This window comes from Engraulis encrasicolus, unplaced genomic scaffold (genome assembly GCF_034702125.1).
Source record: "Engraulis encrasicolus isolate BLACKSEA-1 unplaced genomic scaffold, IST_EnEncr_1.0 scaffold_296_np1212, whole genome shotgun sequence".
NCBI lineage: Eukaryota > Metazoa > Chordata > Actinopteri > Clupeiformes > Engraulidae > Engraulis > Engraulis encrasicolus.
In genome coordinates, this window is record NW_026945584.1 from 42,501 (window position 1) to 52,404 (window position 9,904).

A 9,904-nucleotide genomic window follows, 5' to 3' on the forward strand; every position below is an offset into this window, starting at 1 on the left:
CAAATATGCAACCAACAAGGTTAAGGGAACCATATGGGAATGGCAAGGGAACAAACATGACATGAACAGGAATAAAGTGACGGTGAGAGAACAATAAGGGAACGGAATGGGAACTACACATATAACATTCTAGGAACGAAAATTAAACTTTCCTGCCAACCAAGTGAGAACGGAAAAATAACCAAACAAGACTCTCTGGGGACGTACCCAGAACTAAACTGGAACCAAGGGCTTGTGTTCCAGGAACCTGCTTAGAACTTAAAAATGTTTTTATAGTGTTAGCTTAACACTATAAATCTAACACCAGTGTTTAACACTGATCTGGAGCAGGACCAAATAGACACTAGAACAGTGTTAATTTTAACTCTTTAAGTGTTATTTTAACACTACACAATTTACTGTGTAGTGTTGCCAGATTGGGCGGTTACTTGGGCTACTTGGGATGGTCGTCTGCGGGTAAAATCGGGAAAAATCTGCCATTTGGCGTTTATTTTTCTGCAGTTTTGTACCAATACAAATTTACAAAAATATTACAAATTTACAATACAAACATGTTTGTTGTTTTTTGAGAACCTTTTGGGCGCCATTTGATCAGACACATCTGGCAGCACTGTCTGGTACCTGCCAAATGCTGATAAAACTTGTCTGTGGCTCGTAACAATGTCAATATCCAGTGGCGCCAGCAGAAATAAATCCTGTGGGTGGCTAGCTATACAGGAAATTGTGTAGTGTTAAAATAACACTTAAAGAGTTAAAATTAACACTGTTCTAGTGTCTATTTGGTCCTGCTCCAGATCAGTGTTAAACACTGGTGTTAGATTTATAGTGTTAAGCTAACACTATAAAGAGTAAAGCAGTTTCGGGGAGCACCCTACTAAATTTTTTTAGTTCTAAGCAGGTTCCTGGAACACATGTGTTTTGGTCCTGCCCCACTATCTCTCACCATAGTTGAGGTACCCTGATCATGGTAATTAAGCACCTCCCATCCTCCACCATGACTGAAACACCCTGCGACTGGCATCAGTTTGCCACACTGCTCTCTAAAGATAATGTTTAAAGTTGCTGAAAACATGTAAAATGTTTATATTTTATATATCAGTCTATGGTGTACTGCACCACAATGTGAGAGCAATTTCAGCTGAGCATGTATGAACACAATCTAGTGGGGATTAATACCAAATGTTTTCCTTAATGAAGTTTAAAATATAACCATACCATCTACTTCAAGTGCACAATGGAGCAAGCAATGTAACATGTGCTGTTACTGACTAGCTCACAAAGCAAGGCACAAGATGTAGCTAACAAATGTCATAAGCCAAAAGCGCCTTTAGCTTGCTTGCAAACATCAAGTGCACAATGGAGCAAACAATGTAACATGTGCTGTTACTGACTAGCTCACAAAGCAAGGCACAAGATGTAGCTAACAAATGCCATAAGCCAAAAGCGCCTTTAGCTTGCTTGCAAAGCAGGTAAACAAGCGCTATGCTGTGCCATGCTGACCAGCCAGCAGGCAGGCAGGCAGGCAAATATTTAAAGCACTGTGACAGTCCAGGTTTATATACAGGCTCAAGAGTACCATGTGACCAGATTGATTAGGAGTTTTTCAGGTGCAAGAAATTGAGTCATGATATACCAGCCCTAAGTAATTAGGTTTGGCCAGGCGCTGATGGACAGATTGGTTGTGAGGGGCCTGCTTGTTACCGGCAAAGGTGTAACAAGTTCTCAAGTTATTTCTTCCACTCAACACATCTTTTGTGTGATGTTGTGTGCACAGCCAAACCTTAGATCAACCCAACCAAGTTGAGTTAAATGAATGAAATGGAATAATAAAAAAAAGATTGTGTACATGATTAAATCTGGAGGAAATACTGTTACTAATATGTAGACGTATATGATTTAATCGGGTACTAGGGCATACAATGGCGCAGACAAACTCCATCACCTCGAGGAGGCGGGGGCTCTCTGGTCTAACTCCACACAATTTAACAACTTCATTTGTCACTGACACTGGAGAGCATCTCACTCCATTTGGTGTTGGAATTACTCCAATAGTGTCAATAAGCCTTAACACTGCAAAATTAACACTGGCAAATTTACTGTGTGGAGCTAGGCAAAATCTTGGGGTGGCATACCCGACGAAAACCCAAATGTATTGATCTAGGCTACAGATAGCCTACTGGGGTTGTTATATAGGCTAGATAGCCATTTTGTTTATTATTAGGATTAAGCTTAGTTATGTAGGCATACAGTCTTATTTTCTATATTGTCTCGATCTCAAGCCCATTGTGTATGATATGATAGCCTATAAAATACAGTGCTGCCAATCAATTTTTAAAAAATTATAATATAAAATGTCACAAGTTGACAGACATACACACACACATACACACGTGGAGAAAAAGTGTCTCTCATACTGACACAGGAACTACATTTTCCCAGTGGGTGCCTTGCTCAATTGGCACCTGAAAATATCAGCTGAGGTATATTGGTTTTCACACTAACAAATATCTTCATGAATTTTGGCTGCAAATATAGCACTTTTCAAACAAATGAAGCTAACATTTTGCTTATGCTTTCATTAATGACAGCCCTGCTGACATTCATAAGCAGAATGTGCAAGGGTAGCTTTCTATAAGTTGACCTAGCAAAGGGGAGGACCTCAGACGTTTTGTCAACAAAACAGCAGAGATCCAATATTGATTCAGCAACCATCAATACATCTTCATGTTGCTCAAAACTTTGTTTGTAACCGAAAGAGGGGCTTAGCAAGTTAGCATTCAAAACGGAGTATTATGGGACAGTTTTTAATAGACAGGTCATCAGCTGGGAAAATTAGGCCTTTCGTCCTACCACACTTTTCTCTGTGGATTACTGACCAGAAGCCCTATTGAAAGAAATTAAAACATGGGGCCACGTCAATTTTTGCTCAGAATTCAATATGGCCACCATTTTCCAAAATGACTTGTTTTCATGCATTATTACATTGTACTATAAGGTGATATTCATGAATGATTAACTACTTTCAGCACTATTCTGTCCTATTTCCTTACATACATGTTTACAAAGGTTGACTAAACTAAAAGAAATGAAAATAAAGTTGGCCACCTTGCAATATCCAAAGGAAAGTGCTGAAAATAATGATTGAAATGCACATAGAGAGTCTATGGCTGGGAAAATTAGGCCTATTGTCCTGTCAGGGTTTTCACAGTGGATTACAGACCAGAAGGCCTATTGAAAACGATTCACCAGCTGGTTGCCATCTCAAATGTGCTCCAAAATCCAAAATGTTCTGTGTTTTTCAGAATGGCAGACTTTCATATATTTTTCTCAATACTGTAAGACCATGATTAGCAATAAAGACAACCTATTTTCAGTGAAATTCTGTCCTAGTATCTCCTATCTACAGACGTGAGTACAAAGGTTTGCAACAGAATGATGTAAATATATATCTTGCCCCTTTAAAATATAATAAGCATATAAGCATTGTTGTCAGAAAATGACTGAATTACACATACACAATTGACTGCTGAAAAAAGACTATTGACCTGCCAAACTTTTCACATTAGATTACTGACCAAGACATTTTCAGGCCTACATTTTTTTGCATAAAACAAGGGTGAGTGTGCGTGCGTGTGTGCCCGCGCGTATCCCCCGCTCATCTTTCCCCTGCTCTACAGTGTCTTTCCCCCCCACACTATTCTGCCTCCCCCACCCCCTCACTCATCTCCCCCCCACACACTATTCTGCCCCCCCAACCCCCTCACTCATCCCCCCATGCTACTCTGCCCCCGACCCCTCACTCATTCTCCCACGCTCACCCCCCCTGACTCATTCTCCCCCCACCCCCCCAGAAAATACTCACCCACACACACACCCGGTCTACTGTGTCTATGTCTGTGTATGTAAACAAGCACACTGGCCACACACACTTGAGAAAAGCGCACTCAGGCACACAAACACAAACGGTGGGGGGAGAATGAGTCAGGAGGGGTGAGCGTGGGGGGCAGAATAGTGGGGGGGTGAGTGAGGGGTCGGGGGGCAGAGTAGCATGGGGGGGATGAGTGAGGGGGTTGGGGGGCAGAATAGTGTGTGGGGAGGTGGGTGGGGCAGAATAGTGTGTGGGGGGGAGATGAATGAGGGGGTGGGGGAGGCAGAATAGTGTGGGGGGAAAGACACTGTAGAGCAGGGGATAGATGAGCGGTGGAAACACGCGGGCACACACGCACGCACACTCACCCTTGTTTTATGCAAAAAAAATGTAGGCCTGAAAAATTTTTGGTCAGTAATCTAATGTGAAAAGTTTGGTAGGTCAATAGCATTTTTTCAGCAGTCAACTGTGTATGTGTAATTCAGCCATTTTCTCACAACAATGCTTAGGATATTTCAAAGGGGCAAGATATATATTTACATCATTCTGTTGCCAACCTTTGTACTCACGTCTGTAGATAAGAGATACACTGTAACAAATAGCTGTTTATTTACAGCAATTCTGCAACAGCATTCTACTGTTTTTCGAAAAAACAGACAACTACTGTGAAAATATTACTTTGAGTCACATATTGAGCATAAACAGTAAGTACTGCACAATAGCAGTATTCGCCGTTGTGGAAAAAACTAGAGATGCACCGGATCCTGATTTTTAGGATCCTGCCGGATACCAGATCCACTGAATAAGATCCTGCCGGATCCGGAACCGGATACCGGATCCTACAAAAGGGTCGAAACATATAGTCTACTCGCACACGTGGGCCCTTTTTATTACGTTGGCGCAAACTATTTTTTAGACTCATTGGCTTATTGCCACACTGCCTGCAATAGCTGCTTCCAAAGGGATTTCACTCCATGCAGTGATTGGGGTTGTGAAAGACTGAAAAGCCTAGGCTAGACATGCACCAGACCCTGATTTTTAGGTAACATGCTGGATACCGGATCCACTGCTTAAGATCCTGCCGGACCCGGACCCTGTGAAAAACTCTATTATCCTGACGGATCCGGAACCGGAACCGGATCCGGTGCATCTCTAGAAAATAACAAGTTATTTTAGGCAGCACCATTGAAACCCATTCATCCTCCACTTGTCCGTGATCACCATCAAACTTCAATACCACCTGAAGAACTGAAGTCATTCTGACTGGTTAAAGATTATCTGATACTATCAAGCATGATGAAACAATTTCTAAGGAAATGCAGCAAAGTGTGTGTAGCACATGCATTTTGATAGTGATGAAAGTGTGAATGGCTGAAACATTTTAAGAACTTGTAACACTTGCAACAAGCAGCCCCATCTAAACCAATCTGCTAATCAGTGCCTGGCCTCACCTGAGTAGGGCTGTTATGCCATTATTCAATTACGGGCGTCACCTGCCAAGGGCCTGATGACTCTGGTCACATGGTACTCTTGCACCTGTATATAAATCTGGACTATCAACACTTCAGTTGCTTGCCTGCCTGCTGGCTGGCCTGCATGGCACAGCATAGCACTTGTTTGCCTACAAGCTTGCTTACATGCTTGCACACTTTCCTCTTTGTGAAAGCTTGCTGTATGTGGCATCATTTGTGGCATTGTTGCATATAATGTGCCTGCTGCAAATTAGGCATTGCTTTGAGAGCTAGCTTGTAGTGCTGCTTGTTTGCTGTGCTACTTGGTGCAAATTAATTTTTTAAAGACTGACCAATGCTATATTCATCATTGGCTCATCAAGAGATACAGTAAAAAGCCCACCTTGCACACTATCATTGTAACATAGCACTGCGTACTCTGAAATTTTATTCATGCCCACACTTTCAAAGGACCACCGCAAACCATTTTCTCAATACAGCATTGCGCCATAGTATCATGCTCAAGGCACTCCAGTCATGGTGAACGATGGGAGGGTGGGGTGGTAACATGGCCAGGGTACCACAGTTATGGAGAATGATGGGTGGGGTGGGAGGTTGCCATGGCCATATTCATGAATACAACTATGACCCAGTATTTGCCTGTCATCACACAGTACAATTCAACTTTTTAACTGAAATGTACTGTTATTTTTCTGTAGAGTACTGTTATTTAACAGTTCAATTGCTGCTGAAAAAAATGTTATATACTGTGATACATTAAACAGCAATGAGCTGTATTTGATTTTTGGTGTGAAATAACAGTAGAATTACAGGTAAATATAATTGCCAGTAACTGCCGTTATTTTGCAGGGAAATTTTCTTAGAGTGTAGGACAGAATTTCACTGAAAATAGGTTGTCTTTATTGCTAATCATGGTCTTACCGTATTGAGAAAAATATATATGAAAGTCTGCCATTCTGAAAAACAGAGAGCATTTTGGATTTTGGAGCACATTTGAGATGGCAACCAGCTGGTGAATCGTTTTCAATAGGCCTTCTGGTCTGTAATCCACTGTGAAAACCCTGACAGGACAATAGGCCTAATTTTCCCAGCCATAGACTCTCTATGTGCATTTCAATCATTATTTTCAGCACTTTCCTTTGGATATTGCAAGGTGGCCAACTTTATTTTCATTTCTTTTAGTTTAGTCAACCTTTGTAAACATGTATGTAAGGAAATAGGACAGAATAGTGCTGAAAGTAGTTAATCATTCATGAATATCACCTTATAGTACAATGTAATAATGCATGAAAACAAGTCATTTTGGAAAATGGTGGCCATATTGAATTCTGAGCAAAAATTGACGTGGCCCCATGTTTTAATTTCTTCCAATAGGGCTTCTGATCAGGAATCCACAGAGAAAAGTGCGGTAGGACGAAAGGCCTAATTTTCCCAGCTGATGACCTGTCTATAAGTATGAAATGTTTAACAAGCAGTTCGTTTTTTTGAAGTAGCATATCAGTTAACTGCAGGAGGCTAAAATGCCATTTCCTAGCAACAACCAGTTTGAAGTCCTCAACACATTGTTTGTAATCAAATATGGGCCATAACTTTTCAAAAACAAAGCATAGAGAACGTTGTAAATCATTTATTTACAGACTGACACCTTTGTTGTTGTCTATCTCACTGCTGTATACAGCCTGCCCGCCCGACGCAACTGAAGAGAAATGAAGAGCTTACGTTACGTCTTTCGACTGACTCTCGATTCGAGGGAGGGGCGGGTCTACCTAGCGTAGCTTGTTATCGTGCATGCTGGGAGTTTTAGTTTAGCTAATTCTACAAGCCATGCAAGCCAGCCAGTTTAACAGATTTTGTTGTGGTGGCTAACGTGGTGGCTGAGAGTGATCTCCATCACGGGTGTATGTTTTAATTCGGTGGAGCAGATTTTAGAGGAGAGGACAATGAGGAAAATTAAAAGCGTACTGAGCATGGACGACCACCCATTGTTCAGCTTGATCACAAAAAGTGGCAGAAACCAAAGGCTCCTCCTGCCTAGATGCTCCACCGAACGGTTCAGAAGATCTTTTATTCCTGCAGCTATCAGAATTTTTAACAACAGCTGCTGAGTGATTTTTAAAAATGTTTTATAATGTTGTTGAGATTCTTTGTGTGTTTTAATGATGGACTGTTTTATTTATTTATTAGCTCTTATTTATTATGTATTTGTCCTGTCTTCCTGTTACGTGTTGTATGTATGACCAGGTGGCACTCAATTTCCCCTTGGGGATTAATAAAGTCTCTCTCTCTCTCTCTCTCTATCTCGTGGTGGCGGTAGCCACCACTAGCCAACCACTAGACAATATCCCTTGTCAAGTGGCCTGGAAGCTTATTCCTTGGTATGACATACGAATCATAGTAGCCTATATTCTGTTTCTGTTTGCCTCTTGTGTATGAACTGTTTGTATTTAAGTTCAAGAAAAAGCTCAGTAACTCAGTTTCTATTTGCTTGATATACTTCCATGTAGAAAGCTATACACTCATCCTGCACCTCATCTTCTGAGGTTAGGCGTACGCTATCATGATAAAGAAGAACAAAAAAACACTATAAAATCTGTGGCAAGTGGAATACCGGAATGGCTAGTGACTTGGGAAAACCACTAGCCACAGTGGCCGGTGGGTGAAAAAGTTAATGTCAAGTTCTGCCTACCATCAGAATGACTTGTCTTCAATAAATAGAAAAAAAGCATGTGCTCAGACTGGGTGTGCCACCTGGTTACTGAATACCTGATTTATTCCTCTACCACCTCTATACACACACACACACACACACACACACACACACACACACACACACTACAACCTTTACTACCTGTGTAGTACAATAGTGCGTCACAGTGCAAAAATAGAAAGTTCAAAGTACATGACTTCACCTACAAAGACATCTTGTGACTTTGGCGAGACGACATCATACTCTTGAAGTTGGGCATTTCATGATTTAAAGTATTAACATGATTTGGGCTCGTTATTTATCACCACTTTAGGAAAATTTAAGAACAACAAATACCGTAGGCCTACCAGTGTATATTTGTATGTCGATCACCAATCACAGCTGTGGTGGATTGCGAGAAATGTAGACGGAACTGTAGGATACTGGTAAGTCAAAATACCTACAAGATCTTAGCTATTATTTTCTTTCAGTTGGTCCACCTCTGTTACTGATGTGCGCATATAAAATTGTCTCAAATCTCATGACACTGAATGTTGCGTCATGCAGCTCCAGGCACCAGGCCCATGTTTGCGCAATGCATCATCCAGCATCAATGGTTTAAAGGAGCAAAACACAATTTTTTGCAAAATTGGCACAAAAATGTAAATCTGGACTTCTGTTTAAATGAACGTAACACTGTGTAGATATTGTCTCTTGTGTAGATATAGTGCCTATAGTGTTAAAGCAAAAACTGTAGCAAGACACATGAAAATGCTAATTCCATTTCTTGTAAAATTGTCCATGTAGGCTATACAGAATGTGAGGGAAATGTTTTGTATTTTGGTATGTCTGTGATGCAGCCTCTAGGTGGTTATCAGGTGACGAGATAACCAATGAGGAAAATTGAGCAATGGAGAAATGCAGCGAAAAATGGAACAAGCAGACAGATGAGCAGAGATATGTGGCTCAGTGACAAATAAGGGTTTGTACAATTAGAAATTATAAAATGTTTCAAAACATTGATCTTAACATTTCCATCAGGTTTTCTAAAATGTATAATTTCTAATATTTGTGCACACTTCATTCAATGACAAATAGCTTAAAAAAAATCTGTCTGGTTGCTCCTGAAAATGTCAAAAGGCACAGCGACAATAAAATATGTAAGACGTATTAGCTATTTATTTTCAACTTGAATAAAAGTGTGCCAGCCAAAATCAGTTGCTTAATAAAATTAATTTGTAACACATCGCAATTATTGGGTAAATATGTTGATGATTTGCTTTAGGTGAAAGTTATGACACAGGTCAAATTTTGAGATTTCACACAATGTGTTGTTGCATCTTCTGACATGGCAGCAGTTTCATTCAAACCTTATTGGCCTTGTGATGAAAACCTATCAAAGTTTGTGATCTTGATGTTGAGAAGTCCAAAATGTTTTTAAACATTACATGTGGTCGGAGAGCCATAGTGACTTCATCACGGGGCCACAAGCAGTCAAGGGAGCAAAGGATGATGGGAGTTAGGATACTAGAAAGAAACCAATGGCTCCTCAAATGTTAATCCACTAATAACATACAGCATACACTCTGGAGACAATTGACTACTTCTGTGTATGACATGCATTATACAAATGTGACAGGCACTTGCCCTTGGCCCTTTAAACCATAGATGGACCCTGGATTCACCTTGTGCCCTGATGAAGGCCCTGATGAAGGCCCTGTAGCAGGCCGAAACATGTTGGCAGTGGCAGTATTTTTAATTATTTAAGTTCAAACATGAACTAGCCTTTAAAATAAAGCGGTTTTATCTAAGAAGAGTGCCTTGGCGTCCTGCCTTTTTTTATATTTTCTACGTCTTGGCCAAAGAGCACCTTCAAAC